Here is a 22,790-nt window from a genome sequence, read left to right on the forward strand (position 1 = left end):
ATTTTCATCTTAGGAGAATTCATCACTTTAAATGCTTGGTAGATCCTAATTTAAAATGGATCTACTAATATTATGTGTGAAACTATATTAAAATACATCGACTTGGAATTACTTTAACTATAAAATATTTTCCTCCTTCCTTTCACTAAAATATAAACAAAAATTCTTATTTTACATAAAGTTACATTAAAAAAAAGTGTTCCCGACTATTTTAACCTAAATTTAATGTTAAAGTGAGTGTCTCAAATATGTCAGCGTAATTTCGTAGCTAAATAACATGGAAATACTTTGATAGCTATAAAAAAAAATATTCTACTCCTCAATGAAATATAAACAAGATTTTTAATATTTTATACAGGGAAATGTTCCCAACAATTTTAACCTAATTTTGATGCTAAACTGCATATCTCCCAAATATAATAACTTAATCTCATGATAAATAACAAATATAAACAAAATTCTTATATTTTAAATAAGGAAGTGTTCCCAGCCATTTAACCATAATTTTGATACTCCAGTGCATATACCCAAAAAATGTCCACCTAAGTTCTTAACTAAATAGCATATAAAATGATGTGTTAATGGTAGAACTGGTTAACCCATTATCTAATATCCGTGTAAAGCCCCAACTCATTGCGAAATTAGGTCACTAACCCATTGCCTAATGCCTAATATTCCAAAGATTCTAAGTTTTCTGAGTCTTCCCCTTCCACCCACCAAATGCTCTACCCTCAGGGCTAGCATTATTGAACTCCTGAAAAAACCTTCTAAAAACATATGCCACAACTTGCTCTGGGTTTTCTATACGCCAACATCCATTGTTGACATCATTGCAATCCAAACCAATTCTGCTCTAGATTAAAAGAGCAGTGAGGTAGCTTGAACCTTCTATAATTTCATCAAGGTCTAGTGGTTGAACCTTCTGTAAGTTTATCAAGAACTAGTGGATGGGAGCTTGATCAACTAAGGCATCTTAAGTTCATCCCAAAGACAAAAGACCCTGAACTAATCACGTTTTGGTCACCCACAACTCTACTTAACGCCTCCTGCAAGATTTTGGCTAAAGCTACTGGCCTTGCACATTCAGTATATTTTTCCAAAATGCAATCGCCCAAAACAAACTAGGTTTTTTCATGGGTAGTACATTTTGGACAATGTCACTGAAGTCTGGGAAAGCATGGAATGGGCATACTCTATTGGCCTTGATGCCTTATTCATCAATAGAGAGCCTATGGCTAGGTGGAGCGGCCTTTTATTTTGGTGATGCTCAAAGCTCTAGACTTCCGTTCCATCTTCATTGACAATGTCCAAATCCTTAGCTTGCCTTTCCATTAACATATTTAAATTTTAAGAAGTTGGGTCTCTCAATCAAAAAGATGAGGTTTCCCCTTAGCCTCAACCCTATAAGTCTTAGCTACCAAAATCCTAGGGTGCTTGTGTGCAAAAGTTGACGTGGGGTTGTTTCAAGGTATTCCCCTACTTGATTTTGCTATGGGATATAAATCACTTTGATAAAAGCCTTTTTCAGAGGGTCGGCTCAACAAGTTATGGTGCCTAAAATGCAAATAGCAATTACGATTATTTTGGCCTTGCAGTGTCTAGATGTCAACACTAGAACCTAACAAAGCCATTTTTCTTTTTTTCCCTAGTGGTTAAACATGGGAGGCCTACTGGTGGATTAAAGGTTGTTTTACCTGGGTGTAGAATATCTGTCCATACAGTGGATGAGTAGAGATTCTCAAGAATCTTTTATGGTTCTGTCCCCAGCCAAGTCTACATGGGCCTCGGTCACGTATATCTATCAATAGAATCTCCCTAGCTACATCTTTTGGAGAGCTACCTTGTTAAACACCATCTTGCTGGTGAGAAATATAGCTCGAGAAGGAGCTCCTTGCACAGGTTAGACATGAATGTGTGAGAATTAATTCAAGACAACTTCTAGTGACCACTTAGTAAGAGCGGGAAATAATACCAACTTGTAATTTCACTTAAATAAATAAAAACTGAAAGTGAAATTTCCTATAATCTTCTAGTCTTAGAAATCTAAATGAAATATTCTAGAGATTCTAGCATAATAACGAGTTAGATATGGTCTAATCTTAGCTGTACACCTCATTGTTGAGATAAGGTGGTTGCTAGGATCAAGGAGATTAGTTGCTAAGATATAGGAATTTAGTCACTAGAATTGAGGAGATGAGTTATTAATCTTGAAGCATAAACAGGACAAGATGGGAGAAGTTGAAACTTGAAACACACATTAGAACACTTCATAGAAGCAGAGGCCAAGAGAATGAGAGTGAATCTGAGAGAAGAAAGTTCATATCTGTTGTAGCAAACAGCAGAGTGAATCTGTACAGCAGTAGCATCATACAGTTGTACAGTAGGTTATACTTCTCTCTTCTGTTGTGTTTTGTTTACCGGACAGCTGCTAAGTTACGGCAGACTGTGGAGGTACCTTGTAAGCTTTGATCAATTGGAATGATAAGCTGATTTGAAGAGGAAAATAATTGTGCACGTGTGTTATTGCTTCTGCCATTCATTTTTCCAGCCAAATGTGTGATCGTTGCATGTTCAAAAATATTCATTTCTATGATAAAATAAGTTTAGATCTGATTTATTTAATTAAGAGAAACATAGGACAGCAGTCATCTAGAGCCTTCGGAAAATTTGACACTTACCTAGAGCCATTGAGTTCCAATATACTTGGATGCTATTTGGAGTGAAAATTCCATTTTAGATTTGAAAGATGCATAGTGATGTTTTTTAGTTCCACAGTGCATCGCAGAGTTTCTCTTGGTACAATGGCGCACTAACTTGTGCCAACGTGTCTTGCAGAACATGGTTCAGACATGGAAATTAAGGGCAGAAATGGAGCACGTCCAGCCATTTCTATATTTTTGTGTAGCCAATTGTACCAAACACAAGGAACCACTTGACCCCTCTCAGCCCACTGTTGAAAATTGGGTAGCTCGGAAGGTATTTCCAAGTGATGAAAACCCGCCAAAAGATGGCTGGGAAAAGTACCCAAGTGGTTGGGGTTTGAACCCAAAGTTTTGGGTTTGGACCTAAGATAGATAAATGTTTATTCTAATTTGTGTTTGAGTCGCTAAATGAGCGTTTCTTGATGGACAAGGAAAAACCCAATTCAATCACACAAAAAGTATAAATAAGAAGCCAAAGGAGAGGCATAGACACATAAGCGAAGGACTTTCACTAGTGGGGAGAGGGAGGCTAAAGGACCTAGCCGCAGATTTGCCTTAGAGGAGCTGTAGTAGCAAGAATAAAGTCAAATCTGAGTATTGAAAGGTCAGATCTGCAAGAAGAAAATCAGATCTGAGTGCTGGAAGATCAAATCTGCAAGAAGAAAGTCAAATCTGAGTGTTGGAAGGTCAGATCTGCAAGAAGAAAATTAGATCTGAGTACCGAAATGTCAGATCCACAAGAAGAGAGTCAGATCTGAGTACTCAGAGGTCAGATATGCAAAAAGAGAATCAGATCTGAGTGTTGGACGGTCAAATCTGCAAGAAGAAAGTTAGGTCTGTGATCTGAAGAAGCAGATCTCGCAGGTCAAGAAGCTGTAGCATGACTGCAAAGGGACTGGCTGCAAAGGACTGCAAACAATCCAAGGACCATGAGCTAAAGCATTTGATTTTTTTGCTCAGATTGAAACTCTAAAGGATCAGATCTCAAGCCCTAGACCAGTCAAAGGACAAACTGTGTATTTTACTGTATACTATGTATACTAGTTGTATCAGAGATCCGAAGGGCCATGATCCCTGGTACAGGAGCCCTATTGTTTTCTTATTGATGGACTAATGAGAAATGAGATTTTGGGCTCATATTTCATGTGTATTGTTATTGATTTCAATGTTGTTATATTTCCGCTATGTAAAGTTATTTTTGGTTGGGCATCTCTAGTGTGTTTGTGTTCCTAGCTAGGGCATAGACTTGACCTAGGGTGCAAGGAAATTTCAACATGGAATCAGAACTACTTTGATGGGCAGTTGGATCAAGGTATGCACAGGGAGCAACTTAAGAGGGAGCTATGAAATTGCCTAAGATATGGAGCAGAAGGTTCAACGGAGCAGGTGCTTTGGCATGGACGTGATAGCTTTATGTGAATGGCAGGTTGATCATGAGATTGTATCTTCGTTGGGTTGCAGAGTTGCACATCTGGTAGAGGAGCCATGTGCACACTGCACATGAGGTATTTGACCCAGGAGGATGAGGACTTATGCAAAGTTGAGTGTGATGGTCTAGAATGGATTAGACCCAGTGTTTGACCACAGCTCAAGACTGACTTTGGAAGGACACAAGTTCAGTAGCAACATTTTCCGAGAGGGAAAGCAAAGTGAGCCAATGGAGGCTATGTAGGATTAGAGGGAGTCTTGTTGGAAATTGTAATTAGGTTCGGTCTTCATAATGACCTATTTGTAATCATGACATTGTATACTTTGTATAAAGAAAGAAAAAGAAAGAAAAGAAAAAAATTATTTTATGTAAAGCATTGGTTTCATGCTCAAGTCTAGGTCAAAAGCATGTTCTTCGTACTTCTAGGTCTTTCTAGGACAGAAGAATTTATGTCATGTATTATAGTCCCATTTGGACTCATTATAACAAAGGAAAATATGTATTTTGTCAAGAAAAAGTCATTTATTCCTCCAAGACCAAGTCAGCCTAAGGGAGGCCTATTTGACCCCTCAAGAAGGCTATAAATACAAGGAGCTCGACCTCATTTAGCACACTCACTCATCATCATGTTCAATGTGCTATAGTGAAGGAGAAGAAGAGTTGGAAGGACAAAGAAAGGAATAAAAGAAGTTTAAGTTTCTTGGGATCATCTCTCTTTCTCTCCACAGGTGCGAAGTTAGGGTTTTGCGGTTGCCAGTTGCAGGAGGCATAAATTGCAGGGCCGAAATTCTGAGGTGTAGTTGCAAGGCCGAAAATTTGGGACGAAGTTGCAGCAGGTCGAAGTTTGGAAGCTACCTTGAAGAAGACCTTGCCGGGGTGCTGACTTGGTGTTGGGGAGGATCTTGGCCTTTGATCTTTGGGTCTTCGAAGTCTCATTGTAAGAAGATTATATAAGAAGAGAAGCATTATTTCTGGGTTTTCCCCTTGGAGGGGCTTTGCCCTGGCTTGGAGCCTATATCTTGTGTACTTTGTCTTGTTGTGATCTTCATTGTTTTGGTAATTGCTTGATGAACAAGAACTAATAAAAGTTAGAAAAGGTCCACATATATCACAAGTAATTATCAAGTTCAGGAAAATCATTTGTAATACATAAGTCTCCTGATTTTACAACATGGTATCAAAGCTAAGGTGCAGGAAGGAGATTGGAGATCACATCTTAGTTGGCACTATGGCAAGAGTTATAAGGAAGGGTTTCAAGTTTCTTGGGAATCTCGCTACATCTATCAAGGATTGCATATTGAAGATCATCTCCAAGCTAGAAAAAGAAGTAATAGATGGAATTTTGTTCTCTGCTTTATCTGGCACTTTCAAGGACGAGAATGTATGGGTTATTGACAGTGGTGCTTCCAAACACATGACGGGAGAATGCAGCCAACTTCAAACCTTGTCAAAAGCAACCTCCTCTCATTCAATCGAACTTGGAGACAAGAAGAGTTATCCAGTAGAAGGGATTGGATCTACTTTGTTGGAGCTCGAGTCTGGTGGAAGTATTCACCTCAACAATATTCTATATGTTCCAGGTTTGAAGAAAAACTTACTTTCTATTTCTTATCTAGAGGATAAGGGTGATAGAATAGCTTTTGTTGATGGCAAGGTTTTGGTTTGGGGTAAGGGCTCTAGTATTGATAATGCTAGGGTAATTGGGATTCGTGAGGGGATATTATATAGACATTTTACACCTCTATCTCAATCCCTAGTCCACTTGGATGTAAGCCCTTCTGAACTATGGCATAAAAGGTATGGACACCTTCACTATAAGATTTTGCCATCTCTAAGTCAAATGGTCAATGCAATGTTACTTGGGAGCGAGAGCGAAAGCGGGGAGCGGGAGCGAAAACGGGAGTGGGAGCAACATTTTCAAAAGCTCCCAGTTTGGGAACGAATCCCAGAGCGATTTTTTAAATATATATATATATATATATATATATATATATATATATATTATATTTTTTAATTTTTGATACATATATGTCAACAAAAACATGTAGAATAATGAATTAGATATAAAAAACATAAAAAACATAAATTGATCATTGAACCATATCACATCAATCATCTAGAAGTTCTAATCTTGATTAACCATGTCCACAAGTTAGTAAAATTACTAAAATACATATCACAACTGCAACATGTTGAGTCTCGTGAATCATGATTCATCAAATTCAATCTTAAAGTTTCAACTTCAAGCTTTCAAAATTGAAAATTCAACATATAACATTTATCATCATTGATCAACAAAGTTGTACTTGTAAGCTAAGTTTAACCATTACAAGAAATAATATCTTAGATATTTCTAAGTCCTAACTTCTAACTGTTAACATGACATGAAATGTTATAAAATGAAACATGAATAATGAAATGAAATGAAACAACTTTAGTCTTTCACGAAACATCATATTCATAATTCACAATCATTACCAATGAGTTATAATTGCCAACTTCAAACTTCAAATTTTCATTGTCACAGTCATATATTGTTTACAAAAAATATCATTATCATATGAAAGAGTCAAGAGTCAAGAGTCAAGGACTCAAGACTCAACAGTTATGAAAACTAATAGAAACTAGAAAAGACAAGTAAACTGTAAATCTACATGTGGCCCTTGCCACGAGAGTCTCCAGGAGTATAAGCAAGTCGTGGTGGTCTTCTAGGAGTCTCCCGCACAGACCGACGACCAGAACTAGAAGGCACATGCCCTCCACGTGAGGGTGTAGATGGAGGTGGCGACAGCAAAGGAACAAGACTCAGACCTCGAGCACTGCTACTGGATGGTGGAGGTGGAGGTGGCATGGCTGCTGTAGCTGCAGCTGCTTCATCTTCATCCCTTATAAGTTCCTCTTCCAGTTCTTCAAGATGCACTATACCATCCTCCAAATTGTCATCCTCTGGGTGATTGTCCCAAATTTTATATGTGGGATCCTCATAAGCCCGATCACAATAATGACTCAACAACCTCAAGTTGTAGTGCACATAAACCAAGCTTTCTGCTCGGTTTTCATTGAGCCTGTTTCTTTTCACATTGTGTATGAAGCTGTAGGTGCTCCAACACCTCTCTGCAGAAGAAGTATTCACAACCTGTGATAGAACTTTTTTTGCCAATTTTGGCAAAAGTCCATGGTCACCATATGTTTCCCACCATGTGAGAGCATCAAATCTGTCTCTGTCTTCCATTGCATGGAAGGTACCAAACAAACCAGTGCCACTGAAGTATTTGCCTATTTCAAGGCGCACAGCTGCATATTCCTCCCTGTCAGGTATCAACTTTTCTAATGCTTGCAAATATCCACTAGTTACCTCTGCATCTAAATGGGGTTTGGTCCTAATCCCACCCCCTGGTGCAGGGTGGCCCAACCAAGATGTAGAGTAGTATTTTGGCGTAAGGATATACGCCAAGCAATGTAGTGGAAGATTAAGTCTATTCCACCGTTCACACACACAATCATGAATCAGTTTGTACAAGTCGGGATCTCTATTATGAACAATATCTTTTATTTGCCCCAACATGGTATCCATCTGCTCATACACCTCGCCAATCGCTGGTTTATCTGTATCTGCAAACCGAATCATGTGATAAATGGGCTTGGTGAAATCCAATACTTGCCTCACACTTGTCCAAAACTGACCATCAAGAGCGGCCTCCTCCACTAGTTCAAAACCTCGGCTGTCAGCTACATTTGTAGCCCTTTCCTTTAATACTTGCCAATGTGGGCTTGATACCATGCTAGCCAATGACTCTCTTACCTTCAAAAGGTGCCTGAAGGTGAGGTAATAGCTACCAAATCTGGTCTTCGCAATCTTCAACAACTCCAATCTCGAGTGACTACGGAAAAGGCCATGGGTATTGCTATGATTTGTAATAAATTTTTATCATTTATTTGCCTTTCTTGTACAAATCACCAATCCATTTGTATTGTGCATTTTTGTTCTTGACAACATCATGCATCAGAAGGTTCAATGTGTGAACCAAACATCCAGACCAAAATATGTTGGGGTATTTATCCTCAATAATTGCTCCCGCTGCCTTACAATTAGGAGCATTATCAGTGATGACTTGGATGACATTGTATGGCCCAATACGGTCAATTGTTTCAAGTAATGTTTCGGCAATGTTGATGGCGGTCCTGTACTTGTCTGAGTAATCATGTGCAGTTAGAAAGATGGCACCACTAACAGACACAGCAAGAACACTTATCAATGGCTTGCCTTTTACATTTGTCCATCCATCAGATACAATGGACACCCCATGGTCAGTCCAAGAACTTGTCATTCTATTCAAAGAATGTGATATTTTTGCTTTTTCATGATCAAGTCCAACGGTTCTTGCCTTGTCATAGTCAAGGCTCTTGTATCCTTTAGGGGCATCATTTATGGCAGAAACCATTTCGTGCCAATAAGGTGAGCAAAGAACATTGAATGGTATCCCACATGCATAGAGAAACCTGTAAACCTTTGAATCCACATCATTCCTACACCCCTCATCAAGGAAATCTGATATGGTTCTACGCCTTAAAGCTGATGACCCTGTGCCTCCATATCCACTCCCTTGGGAGGATGCTGAAGGAGTTCCTTGTGCTTGTGATTGTGAGCTTGGTTCAAAGAAACCCCTTGATTTTTTTGATTTGTATTGGGCTTCCTCCTCTTCCCTTATGTATTTGGCTCTATCCGCTGCTGACACCGCTGGACAAGTTTTGATTCCTATTTGTTTGTCTCCATCCCATGGCCTTTTCCCGCAGAGGTGTTTTTTGGCATGGGTGTATGAACCTGTGTTATCATTGTTGCAATGGGGGCAATGAAATTTAGTGGTTCCACCCCCTCTCCCTGCTTCAGGCCTGTTAACATATTTCCACAATGGGGTTTGGTTTTGTTTAGTTTTTTGAGAGTCATGTTCACCCTCCTCTAGCTCCTCCTCACCGGGGTTTTCATCAAATCCACTTTCTCCAGCCTCTTCATCCCCCTCTTCATTTTGGCCCCTCTGTTTCCTACTCTCCAGCACCATAATAACCATAAAAGGGGCCAAGAAGAGGAAAATGCCAAGAAATATAGTCAGGTCCATGATGTTTGATATTTGTAGGCTTTTGAATCTGCAAATTAATTTAATTTATTTAGATTAATTAATTTAATTTAGATTTATGATTTTTTTACTAAATATAGTTAATAAACTAAATAAACTAAATTAAACTAACTAAATTACTACCTGACTAAATTAAACTAACTAAACTAACTAAATTACTAAGTTACTTACCTCTTTGCATGCTTGCTCCTTGCTCCTCGCTTCTCCTCGCTCCTTTGTTCTTGCTCTCCTTTGCTCTTGCTCTCATTCAAGTGATAATGAAATATTTTTGGCCCCATTGTGTTTTTAAAACATAATTTTTTTTTTAAATTTGATTTTTTTGGCGTCCGGGATTTTTTTCCACCGGATCGCTCCCGTCGTCAGCCGAATCGCTCATGGAGCGAAAATTTAAAGCTCGGGAGCGACGGGAACAACGCTCCCGATTTTGGCAGGGAGCAAAAATTTTTTTATTGGGAGCGCGCTCCCGCCCGGAGCGAGGGGGGGGGAGCGCTCCCCCGCAACTCTGGGTCAATGGCATCCCCAAATTAAAGGAAGATCATGAAGGGACCTATAAGGGATGTGAGCTAGACAAGAATGTGAAGAAGCCATTTGTAAGAAGTGATACCAGATCTAAGGAAGTTTTAGATCTCATACACTCAGATGTATGTGGACCTATGGCAATAAATCTCTTGGTGGGCACCAATATTATTTAACTGTCATTGATGATTTCTCAAGGAAAACTTGGCTATACCTCCTCAAGAACAAGGATGGGGTATTTAAGAAGTTTCAAGAATTCAAGAATGAAGTGGAGAATCTAACTGAGAGAGATCAAGTCATTGAGGTTCGACAATGGTGGAGAATACACCTCCAAAGAAATAATAACATTCTACAAGGAAGCAAGGATTAAGAGGGAGTTAATTGTTCCTTATAATGTTGAATAGAATGGCATGGTTGAAAGGAAGAATGTAACAATTGAAGAATATGTCGGGGCCATGCTACATGATCAAGATCTCCCTCAATTCCTATACGGAGAAGCATGTGTGAAAGTTGTCTACTTGTAGAACCGAAGTCCTCACAAGATTCTCAACAACATGACTCTAGAAGAAGCATTTACAGACAATGTCACATGGTTCGGGTTCGGGTTCAGGTTCAACAATGATTAGGTTCGATTTGAGTTCGAATTTTCTGATGAGGTTCGGATGAGGTTCGCTATTAGGCTCCTCTATATATATACACATATATTAATTTAAAATGAATTATAGGATAAAATAGTAACAAATCAACATCAATAAACATAAAATATGCTATCACAAACTTGGAAACTGCAAGGATAAATTACAAGCTTGAGTTGTGACATGAAGTTATGAGTTTTGATCTATGGACTTGGTCAATGGCTATGAGGTTCGAAGAGGTTCGTCGAACTTCAAAACATTTTTGAGGTTCGTCAAAATTCGAACCTTAAGGTTAAAGTTCGACGAACCTTGTGACATAGTTTACAGGAAAGAAGCCAAGTGTGGATCATCTTCGAATATTTGGGTGTCCCATGTAAATACATATACCCAAGTACAAGAGAAAGAAGTTGGATCCTACCAGTCTAAAGGGCATCTTTGTTGGGTATAGTGCTTCATCTAAGGCATACAAAATCTATATTAAGGAGGATTGTCGAATTGAAGTAAATAGGGATGTCATCTTTGATGAAAGTATAGCTTTTAGGAAATCAAAGGACGTTCCGGTTGACTCTGATGAAGAAGAGATACCTTTCTTTGAGGATATCTCAAGGGACAATGATGGTCAAGATCATACATCTACTCAAGAAGATGTTGAAGGTCCAAGTGAGCCTGTGCAACAAGTAATTGTTCCATAAAATCGAAAGAGGCCTACTTGGTTGAGAGCTACTCTACAAAAACGACACACAACTAAGGGGACCTTTAAAGAAATCAAAAAAGACTGAAGAGGTATCCTGAATATGTTGCATACATGACAAAACTCATTGAAGTGAAACCTTCCTCCTATGAAGATGCAGCTAAACATCAAGAGTGGAGGAATGCAATGCAGGAAGAATACCAGTCAATCATGAAGAACGATGTCTGGGAAATTGTCCCTAGGCCAAGTGAAAAATCTATAGTCACTTCAAAATGGATTTACAAGATAAAGCACGTTGCGGATGGGAGCATTGATAAATACAAAGCAAGGTTTGTAGCAAGAGGCTTCTCACAAAAAGAAGGTATTGATTACGAAGAAACCTTTGCTCCTATAGCTAGATATACAACAATAAGATCACTTGTTTCTTTGGTTGCTACTATGGGATGGAACATCCATCAAATGGATGTTAAGACAACTTTTATGAATGGGACCATTGATGAAGAGGTTTACATTGAGCAGCCTCAAGGATTTGAAATAAATCAGAGGGAGACTCATGTACAGGCCAAAGAAAGCTCTATATGGCTTAAAGCAAGCACCTAGAGCTTGGTATGCAAGAATGGATGCATACCTATTGAGGCTTGGTTTTACCAAGAGTTCTGCAAATCCTAACCTATACATCAGGGTGGTCCAGGGTGAACCAGTCATCATACTCTTGTGTGTGCGCGATCTACTTGTCACAAGTGTAGAGCATTGAATTCAAGAAAGCAAGAAACAATTAGCAGTTAGGTTTGATATGAAGGATCTTGGGATTATGCATTACTACTTGGGACTAGAAGTTTGGCAGAAGCCAGGTGAAATATATCTTGGTCAAGGTAAATATGTGATCAAGATTCTTCAAAAATTTGGCATGATGGATAGCAAGCCTATGATGACTCCTATGATTACCAATCTAAAGAAGTTGAGGAGTTCAAATTCTAGTCCAGTGGATCCTACTTGCTACAGACAATTGATTGGGTCCTTGATGTATCTGGTAAATACAAGACTTGACATTTGTTTTACAGTAAATCTCCTCAGTCAGTTTCAAATAGAACCAAAACATGATCATTGGATTACAGCCAAGCATATCCTAAGATATTTGCGCGGAACCTCAGATTCAGATTGGGGTGGCAGCGAGACAAAGATGGAAGAAGCACAACAAGTAGATGCTTCAACCTAGGATCTTCCATGGTCTCATGGATGAGCAAAAAGCAAGATATAATTGCTTTAAGTAGTTTTGAAGTTGAATATGTTGTTGTAAGCAAAGTCTATCAGGAAGCAGTTTGGCTCAGGAAGTTACTACCATATTTGTTTAAAGGCCTACTTAACCCTACACACATACATTGTGATAATGAAAGTTGCATAAGATTGACACAAGAACAAGCGTTTCATGCTAGGACGAAGCATATAAATAATAAGTATTGTTTTCGCTTGGATTGTAGAGACACCACGACAACTGCTCAGGGCAGGGGTTGTCACTCTGATCCCCACCCACTCCATTCTAGTTGTCTCCCAACAGCAGGCTATGGGGGGTAGTCCCTATGGAAATGAGGTGGAGGAAAACAAGTTGGGAACCAACTTGTTCAGGAGACACAGTTGAGTGGCCTAGCTACTTGGTAGAATTTAGCAAGATTAAGGATTTGATTAGATTTAATATTGAGACCAGTGTCTGATGGAGTCAAAACTTCTTGCTTATTAGAAATTATAGCCAAGTAACCAGATGGACAATTGTTGCTTATATGATGAACTAACCTATATGAAGATGCAACTCCTAAGAACTAGGTGTGATGCAAGGATCTTGGTTAATTTTAGATTAAATGCCTAATCTAAGTTGAACCTTTCCCTTAATTGTTTTGAGAAACAATCTTCAAAGTAGGTTGTGAGATGGAAGCCAACGGGAAGCAGGCAGTGGCCTAATTAACGATACCTCCCCCTGTGTTCCAACCACCCAGTGCCTCTAGCGCTGCAAAGACTGTGGCTCTAACGACTGCAAGGTCACTTTATTAACCGCTAAGAAGGATTGAATCCCTCAACCTAGATGAGAGAAGGTTGTCCTAGGAGCCTATCAACCAAGCTTATGCTTGGAGGTAAGTTATTAAGTGCAAAGCTATGACTAGAATGCTTATGCACTGATTATGAGTGAAGTTACTTGAGTTAAGATTTTTTGAGTGTTTAAGTACTTAAGTTATAATTAAACTTTATGACAATAGTACTTAACAATAATTAGGAAACAATCTTAAAACAAGACAAGTGCTTAAGGATACAAATGCTAATAAGAAATGAATCCACAAGATACTTTGAACAAATTATCCAATTTAGTCAACGATTACACGATGCCAATAAAATTTATTCAAGATGTTCTTATCACAATGCCACTTAGATTTCAAATGCCAAAGCAGCTTATACCATCAACAAGATCGGAAATTTAGGGGTTAAGTGTATGAGTGTTTTAAGTGTAAAATTCAGAAATTCTTGTAACTTAAAACAAGACAAGCAAATGTTAAATCTCAAATATCCAAATCAGCAGTAATACTTCAGAAATTCCAGCACTTATTAGTCTTATGACAGCAGTAAGAAAATCACTTTAGATTATGAAATTTACCAAGCCCACTTTAGGATGCAGTATTCAGTCACATATCAGATCTGAGGTAACTTATTACAGCAATAAATAAATTAGCAAATTGAATTAGTGATGCTACAACAAGTGCCACTTCAAGCCCAAAACTAGGAAAATTTTGCCAAAACTAAAAAATTTAGGTTTTTGAGCCTTTTAAGTGAATTATTTAGAAAAGTTCAGATCTGATTCAGTGATTTACACAGAAAATTACAGCAAGCAAAATATTAGATCTGGGCTAAATCATTGATGCCCAAGCGGCCAAATTTTAGGAAAATTTAAACTTTGCAATTTTAGAGTATTTTGACCAACTTAATGTGATTTTAGGGCACTTATATCACTGTTATAAAATAAAATTTACAGTAGTAACAAAACAATGAGAAAACTAGGGTTTAGAGAGCAAACCCTAGGCCCAAGGCCTTGAAGATCCCTTGGTCCAAATTTGTTGAAACTTTAGGATGAGCTTGCCACCTGAAAATCAAATTTTTTGAGGCCAAAAACCTGCAAAACCACCAAGTATTCAGTCCAGAAAATTCAGAGATGGATTTAGGACAAACTAGGGCCCAAGAGGACAAATGCTAAGCCTAGTAGGGCTAGCATTGGGCTAAAAATTGCCAAGGAAGGTCAGCACTGGAAGGGAGAGGCCTTGGGCCCTAAAGCGTTGTCGTGGGCCCTACAAGGGCCACGTCCTAGGGTAAGAAGGAGGTTGAGGGCTTGGGGAGGGCCCTAAGGCCTAGAGGCCTAGAAAGCCTACCACAAGCCCCTAGAGGGTTGTAGCTAAGGGGGGAGAGGGGAAAGGGAGAAGAATGAGGGCCAAGGAGGAGAGGAGGGAGAGATGAAGGAGAAAGGAGAGGGTTGAGGGCAAGGGAAGGCCCTCTAGGGCCTGCGGCAAGGCCTAGAGGGGAGGCCGAGAGCCCTAGGGCCTACGGCCAGCCCTAAAAAGGGCAAAAACGATGACGCAGAGGCCTAAATGACGGACACAATCCAAGAGAAGGAGGACGCTGGCCTTTGAGAGGCCGGATCTGGGCCCAGGAGGCCAAGAGAAGGAGGACGTTGGCCTTTGAGAGGTACCTTCACAAATAGATTCACAAACACCCAAAACCACAAATATATACAAAATCTCAAAACCCCGATTAGCAAAATTATTTTACAAATATATAAGGGTTTAAAAATAATTTTTGAGAAAAAAAAGTTTATGGAATTTTTCTTTGATAAATGGTTGAAATACTTTAGAAACTCAATGCACACTATAGTCTTAGCGAAGTTTAAATCCACCACATAAATATTCGAGATCCAAGCAAAGTTGTTTCCTACCCACAGTTTGTGAACTTGGAGACCAAATACTGAAGTATCTACAAACACTATGTATTTATCTCAAGAATACTCATTAATCATCAAGGATAATTTTAGGGGCGAATGTTCGCCCTTTGGCGAAATTAAGGGGTTTTAAATTTTTAGTGGATGAATATTTTGTATCATAGTACATTTTTACAAATCACCTCAAATAGCCCACCTTATTTTAAGGGAGAGGGTAAAAAAGGTAAATTTAGCCCTTGAAATTAGGACTTACAACCTTCCATTCGCCCATTTTCAAGAATAGGTTTTATTTAAGTGAATCCATTCGCCCATTTTCAAGAATAGGTTTTATTTAAGTGAATCCTATGGGCCAAATACCATATTTATAAAAGAGGTATGGTAAATTAATAAAAATATAAATAAATGAGAGGTATGGTAAATAAATAAAACATTTTTTATATTTACTCCATAAGTCACCTTATATACATGTAAGGTTGTAAACAAATAAAAATATAAGTAAAGTGGAGGTATGGTAAATAAATAAAACGTCTTTTTATACTTACTCAAAAGGTATGGTAAATAAATAAAAATATAAATAAACTAGACGTATCGTAAATAAATAAAACATCTTTTTATATTTAGTCCATAACCCTCGTTCTATTTATGAAGGCTCAAGAAAGAGGTTTTATTTAAGTGAATCCTATGGGCCAAATACCATATTTGTAAAAGAGGTATGGTAAATTAATAAAAATATAAATAAACGAGAGGTATGGTAAACAAATAAAACATTTTTTTATATTTACTCCATAAGTCACCTTATATTTACGAACACTCAAAAAATGGGTTATATTTAGGTGAAACCTATGGCCAAAATACTATGGGACAAATACCATGGACTAGATTGTTATTAATACCACGCAAAAAACCATTATTAACCCTAATATTAGAATTAATAAAAATAAAAATGGCACATGGTATTGACCCATGGTATTCACCAAAATGGCACATGGTATTAACCCATGGTATTCACCTGAAATGTGGCCTATTTAAATGGGGGAATTAAACCAGCATGTAGCCTATGCTAAGATTCACTAGGACTTTACAAAGTTTTATTATTTAGTGAAAGACTCGCCAAGATCTTACAAGATTTTATAATTGAGTAAAATATTCGCCATGCCTGGTGAGAGATTCGCCAAAAAATTATATATACATATTATATTATTGATAAAATCGCCTTCCATTTTTCCTATATACCATGGAGATTCGCCCATTTATTATATTTATAAATTTAGGGGGGGGTTCTTAAAATTTTCCCTGTTAATCATATGGCGAATCAAATCATCTAAGATTAGCTCAAAACTATCAATCGAATGAATTTATCTCCATCTAATGAAAAACAAAGCTTATCATTTACCAGCACAACATAGGAAAGCCCATAGTCAGTACATACCACAAATCAACGAACATGGAACACCTTGAATTGCACCCCAAAGTCTTTATTATGATAGAAATAAAAGTTCTCAGCCGGACAATAGTGTTACATCAATGCTTCAGCAGCAGTGCCTTAGCCAGAAATCAGATGGCTAGAAACTCGAATGACTCTCTAATTTATAGATAAATCTTCCAAGTGGAAAAATAATGGCTAGTTTGCTTGATCCTCGTCAAAATAATCTCAGCCGTCAAAAAATACTTGATTATTTTTTAATCTTAGTCGTTGAATTTTTATTTTTAAAGAATTTTCGAATTTATCATTTAATTCCATTTTTATTAGCTCAAAATTAATTATTTTGATCTAATTTCCTCAAAAATTTGACTTTGACTTAACCACCAAGGTCCAAGGGTCCAATTTTTCTTGAAATATCCAATATTCTCTTGGTGAAGGACCTCCAAAAATTAATTCTTTTAAGACCCACGAATTTTTCCACTTGGAGAATTTAATTTGTCTAAGACATTTTAATTTGACTAATTAATTAATTTTCTGGCTTCGGATTTAATTATTTTTACAATTCAACCCTCAAAGAGAGAATACATGTTCGGCTTAAACCCTCAAATTACATACCCAATTCTGTGACACAACATGATCTAGTAGATCAAGTGATTTGTAATAAAATAATTTAGCCAACTAGCTTAAATTATTCTCAAATCACTTTTATATAAGACTCGACTAGAATACTCGGACTCACCTAAGACTTTGACGAAGAATTCCACCCTAGCTTTGGAGTGAGGTTGAAGGGAAAAATTTTGCTGACCATCCGTGTTTAGAAACACAAATGAATCAGTGAGACGAAAAACATCCTAGGATGAAACTCTCAACAAAATAATAGGCTTACCTAGGTTGTTACATACATTCACGATCTTACTAGCATCATTTACATTACATAACTTGCAGAATGGGTTTACAATGACACATAAACTGTTGATAGACGATCTGATCCTAATGAAAAAATTGGTACTTCCGCTTCCTTGGAACTTTGACAAAAATTGTGCAACAAGTACCACTTAGTCAAAAGCTTGGTACGAGATAGGGTCGTGGAGCTGCACTATCTACCTACAGATGAACAAGTAGCAAATATTCTGACTAAAGAATTACCAAACAAGAAGCTTGAGTACCTGAGAGGTAAGCTTGGTTTGGTGGACATCTCCTCCCTAATTGAGAGGGAGTGATGTTGGATAGTTCTTGTCTTTATGGGTCATGCACTAGACCAAGACTAATAGTCATAAGTCTTAGTGAAGGTCATAAAGAAAGAATGGAGTCTGGAGGATTGGATAAGCATCTGAGATTGGAACTTCTTATGGATTTTAGAATCTAGGAAAAGAAGTTGTTGACCAATACTCTTTGAGGATGAGGTAGGGCATCCAAGATAAGAGTAGTTGAAGAGGACTGATATTCTTTGAGGATTCAAGATTGGAAATCCAAGATAAGAATAGTCCTAAAAGGACATACCTGGTGAACATACAGATGGAGTATGTGCCTTAGAGGTAGTGTGGTAGCTCACGTAAAGCCTCCCAACATAATGCTCTCGAATGAAGATGAGCTTGTCTAGTTAAGGCCTTCAAGGACAATGTTGGTAATGGTATAGATGCTTGACAAAGATGGCTTATCAATTTGACTCTTCTTATGAGAATGCTTCAAGGATGAGATTCCTTGTACCATGTGATGGGATTATGAATACCTCCCTAGTTAAGAGGGAGTGTTGGAAATTGTAACTAGGTTCGGTCTTCATAATGACCTATTTGTAATCATGACATTGTATACTTTGTATAAAGAAAGAAAAAGAAAGAAAATAAATTTTTTATTTTATGTAAATCATGGGTTTCATGCTCAAGTCTAGGTCAAAAGCACGTTCTTTGTGCTTCTAGGTCTTTCTAGGACAAAGAAGAATTTATGTCATGTATTATAGTCCCATTTGGACTCATTGTAACAAAGGAAAATATTTATTTTGTCAAGAAAAAAGCCATTTATTCCTCCAAGACCAAGTTGGCCCCAGTCAAGGACAAGTCGACCGAAGGGAGGGCTATTCAACGCCTCAAGAAGGCTATATATACAAGGAGTTCGACCTCATTTGGCACACTCACTCGTCATCAAGTTCAAATTTGCAATAGCAAAGGAGAAGAAGAGCAGGAAGGACGATGAAAGGAAGAAAAGAAGTCGACGTTTCTTGGGATCATCTGTCTCTCTTTCCACACTTATGAAGTTAAGGTTTTGTTGCTGCAAGTTGTAGGAGGTCAAAATTGCGGGCCCAAAATTCCGAGGTGCATTTGCGAGGCCGAAAATATGGGACAAAGTTTACTTGGCGTTGGGGAGGATCTTGGGCTTTGGTCTTTGGGTCTTGGAAGTCTCATTGTAAAAAGATTCTATAAGAAGAGAAGCATTCTTTATGGGTTTTCCCCTTGGAGGGGTTTTGCCCTGGCGTGAAGCCTATATCTTGTGTACTTTGTCTTGTTGTGATCTTCATTGTTTTGGTAATTGCTTGATGAACAAGAACTAATAAAAGCAATAAAAGGTCAACATATATCACAAGTAATTATCAAGTTCAGGAAGATCATCTATAATACATAAGTCTCTTGATTTTCCAACAAGTCTAGCATAAGAGAGAGACTGCAAAGGAAGGTGAACCACCCAACGAAAGTCTGAAACTTTAGGTTCAAGAGAGAGTGGAGTTTTCAACCCATGCAAGGACAATCATGAACCATGTGAGAACACTTGTGGTGGTGCAAGGAAAATTCATACTACATGCGAGGACAATCATGTACCATGCAAAATAAAGTTAGGCCTACTACAAAAGAAGATGTGGCACATGTGAGGACAGTGATGGCCATGCAAGGGAAAGTCATGACTCATGCGAGGATTGTCATGGGTATGCAAGGAAAGTGATGGAGCTGGAGATTTCAAAATGTACAGGAAATACCTTCTTCACTGAGGGGGTGTTGGAAATTGGTTAGCTCAGAAAGTATTTCCGAGTGGTGAAAACCCACCAAAAGTTGGTTGGGAAAAGTACCCAAGTGGTTGGGGTTTGGATCTAAGATAGATAAATGTTTATTCTAATTTGCGTTTGAGTTGTTAAATTAGGGTTTTTTTATGGACAAGGAAAAGCCCAAGTCACTCACAACAAAAGTATAAATAAGAGGCCAAAGGAGAGGCATGGACACGTGAGTGGAGAAGAACTTTCACTAGTGGAGAGAGGGAGGCAAAAGGACCTAGCCGCAAATCTACTTAGAGGAGTTGCAGTAGCAAGAAGAAGTCATATCTCAGTACTGGAAGGTCAGATTTACAAGAAGAAAGTCAAATCTGAGTGTCGAAAGTTCAGATCTGCAAGAAGAAAATCAAATTTGAGTGTTGGAAGGTCAGATCTACAAGAAGAACGTCATATCTAAATACTGGAAGGTCAAATTTGCAAGAAGAGAGTCATATCTGAGTACTGGAAGGCCAGATCTACGAGAAGAAAGTCATATCTACTAGAAAAAAGTCAGACCTGAGTCTTGGACAGTCAGACATGTGATCTGAAGAAGAAGATCTAGCAGAACGAGAAGTTGTAGCGTGATTGCAGAGGAATTGGTTGCAAAATATTGCAAACAATCCAAGGACCGTGAGCTAAAGGACTAGCCCAAGTATGCATTTGATTTTATTGGGTAGATTGAAGGTCTAAAGGATCAAATCTCAAGCCCTAGACTAGTCAAAGGAAAGATTGTGTATTTTATTGTATACTATGTATACTAATTGTATCAAAGATCTGAAGGGCCATGATCCCTGGTACAAGAGCCCTATTGTTTTCTTATTGATGGACTAATGAGAAACAGGATTTTGGGATCATATTTCTTGTGTATTGTTATTGATTTCAATGTTGTTATATTTTCGTTGTGCAAAGTTCTTTTGCGTTGGGGTCCCTAGTGTGTTTATATACTAAGACCTCGTCATAAACAAGATCTAGGGCCCAAGGAAAATTCAACACCCACATCAACAAGTTCTCACAAAGGTGACAGTAAGACCCACCATCAAGACAGTAGATAGGTACGCAAAAGGCACAAGCTCCACTCTGCTGTGACAAAGAGTTATCAACAATAATCTTGGCTATCTCTAAAAGGCATAAGCCTCCTAAGCCTTCCACTAATGGACGGGATTCGATGTAGTTGGTAGTTGTGGATACCCAAAAAATGGTTGGGGTGCCACCCCAATGATCATGACTATGACCATCCCCCCTCTTGGCATTGACATGATTACTTCTTAATTTGTCGATGCTCTATTATATCCCTTTGGAATCTTAGATGGTATATGTTAAGTTTAGGTATGTTCTATGCTTAGAGCAATTTATTTCAATTTTCACAGTTAGCTCAATATCTTTTCTAGATTAGCAATCACATCAGCATTAAAGTAAACTACAGATAGAACATAAACACAAATCGCAGAAGACAAGCCAAGACAAGAGGACACAAGATGTGGCGCTAGCCAGGGACAAACCCCAATGTGGGGAAACCCTTGATCAATTCTTCTTATATGTTCTTCCATAGTTCAACAGAGAGAGAGAGAGAGATAGTACATTTACAACAGAAGTCAACACTTTGAGTTGACAAGATAAGAACATAGATCTTCTCTAAGAAGATGTCTCGTGAAATAACTGATATGGACTCATGTGATTCCATCACCCTATCATAGTGCCGCACCATCATACCATGTCCATCATCAGAGCTGCACCATGCTGCATCACTACTAAGTTGTACCTCATCATGTTGTACCCATCTTGCTGCTCTTCATCATCATGCTGCTGCACCATATCATTATGCTACACCTCCTTGTGCTGCATCTTCAAACTGCACCTTATTGTGCCCATCATGTTGCATCCCCTTGTGCTGCATCTTGATACATTTATGCTGCACCTTGATACACCATGCTGCACCTTGATACACTTGTGTTGCACACCCTGATACACATATGCTGCACCATAACTTCTGTCATGCTGCCATACTGCCTTAGTCATGCTGCCACACAGCCTTAGCAGCTGCCACACAGTCTTAGTAGCTAGATAGACTATGATCCCACAGTCCTAGGAAACACACAATGCTTATCTGTGTGTTATAGGAGCTAGGTATGGGTAGCAGTTCCTTTATCTAGACTGCTGATAAGAACCTTTTGTGACAGCACATAGGATCTCCTCATCTGAAGAGACCTCTCTCTTTAATTTGACTGGTCTTTAGGACAGCAGACAAGATGTGCACCTAAAACACAACAATGTCTCTTTCTTACAGCAGATAGGAGGTGTAGAAGACTGTGTTTGCTATTGTTCCTTACTGTGACTGGTTAGGGCACCCATGTGCTACAACAATCCTCAAACAGTCACCTAAAACAACCCTCAAAAACTGTGGGCTTGTCAAGGGAGGGTCTCCTCCATTTGAGTCACTGTTCTGGGTACTTTTCAGCCCAAGAAGCCTCCACGCTATCCCTAGTTTAGTTAGGCAAGGCTTGCAGCCTACCACAGGGATTGCTGTCACCTATTAGCCAACCAAACAGTGTCACCCTTACCTTAAAGCTGCCCACAAACAGTCCGCAATTCTCCTTACCTAACTCGGCCTCTTTGTAGCATGGAACAACCCTTCACACAGTCACCAAGAGGTTCTAACAGCCCTAAACCACCCACGCTGTCCCTACCTTCTTTGCTGGTTAGGGCAGCGAGTTTACTGCCTCTTTTCCAGCGTCTAAGGGCTGTCTCAAACAGCATATAGATTAGGGCATCTAGGGTATGATAAGACTGCGTTTAGGGTCAGCTGTTAGGCCTCCTTCACTGTGCTAGATCTCCCTTTGAACTGCAGCCAAACCTTCACAAGACCTGCGGCTAGGGCATCCTTCTTTTACAGCGAGTAGGGTCTCCTTCTAGACCTATGCTTAGGGCTTCCTCCTCTTAGACTTCTCTTCCATTAAAACCCAAAACAAATGGAGAGAAATCAAGAGTGAAGTGTTTGTACAAATGACAATCAAGTCACCTCTTTTTATACTAAAATGTTGAGCACGTGGGTTTATTTGGTTGCTGGCCAACCTTGACGAATTGTCTTATAACACAAATAAATTCATAACTCCATGAATACTTATCGGAATCGGATGATCTTTAGATCAATCCTGCACCTCTCAATGAGAGGGATCCAAGAAAAATATCGGCTGCCATAAATAACATGACCCACATGGAGTTTGGCCCTAGTTGCCAATTTTAACAGTATATGTGTGATTGTGAGTGTTTTAGCTTAATCCAGCC

This window comes from Pinus tabuliformis, chromosome Q, assembly GCF_031772625.1.
Source record: "Pinus tabuliformis cultivar Carrire ecotype Pingquan chromosome Q, CPIR1, whole genome shotgun sequence".
NCBI classification, from domain to species: domain Eukaryota; kingdom Viridiplantae; phylum Streptophyta; class Pinopsida; order Pinales; family Pinaceae; genus Pinus; species Pinus tabuliformis.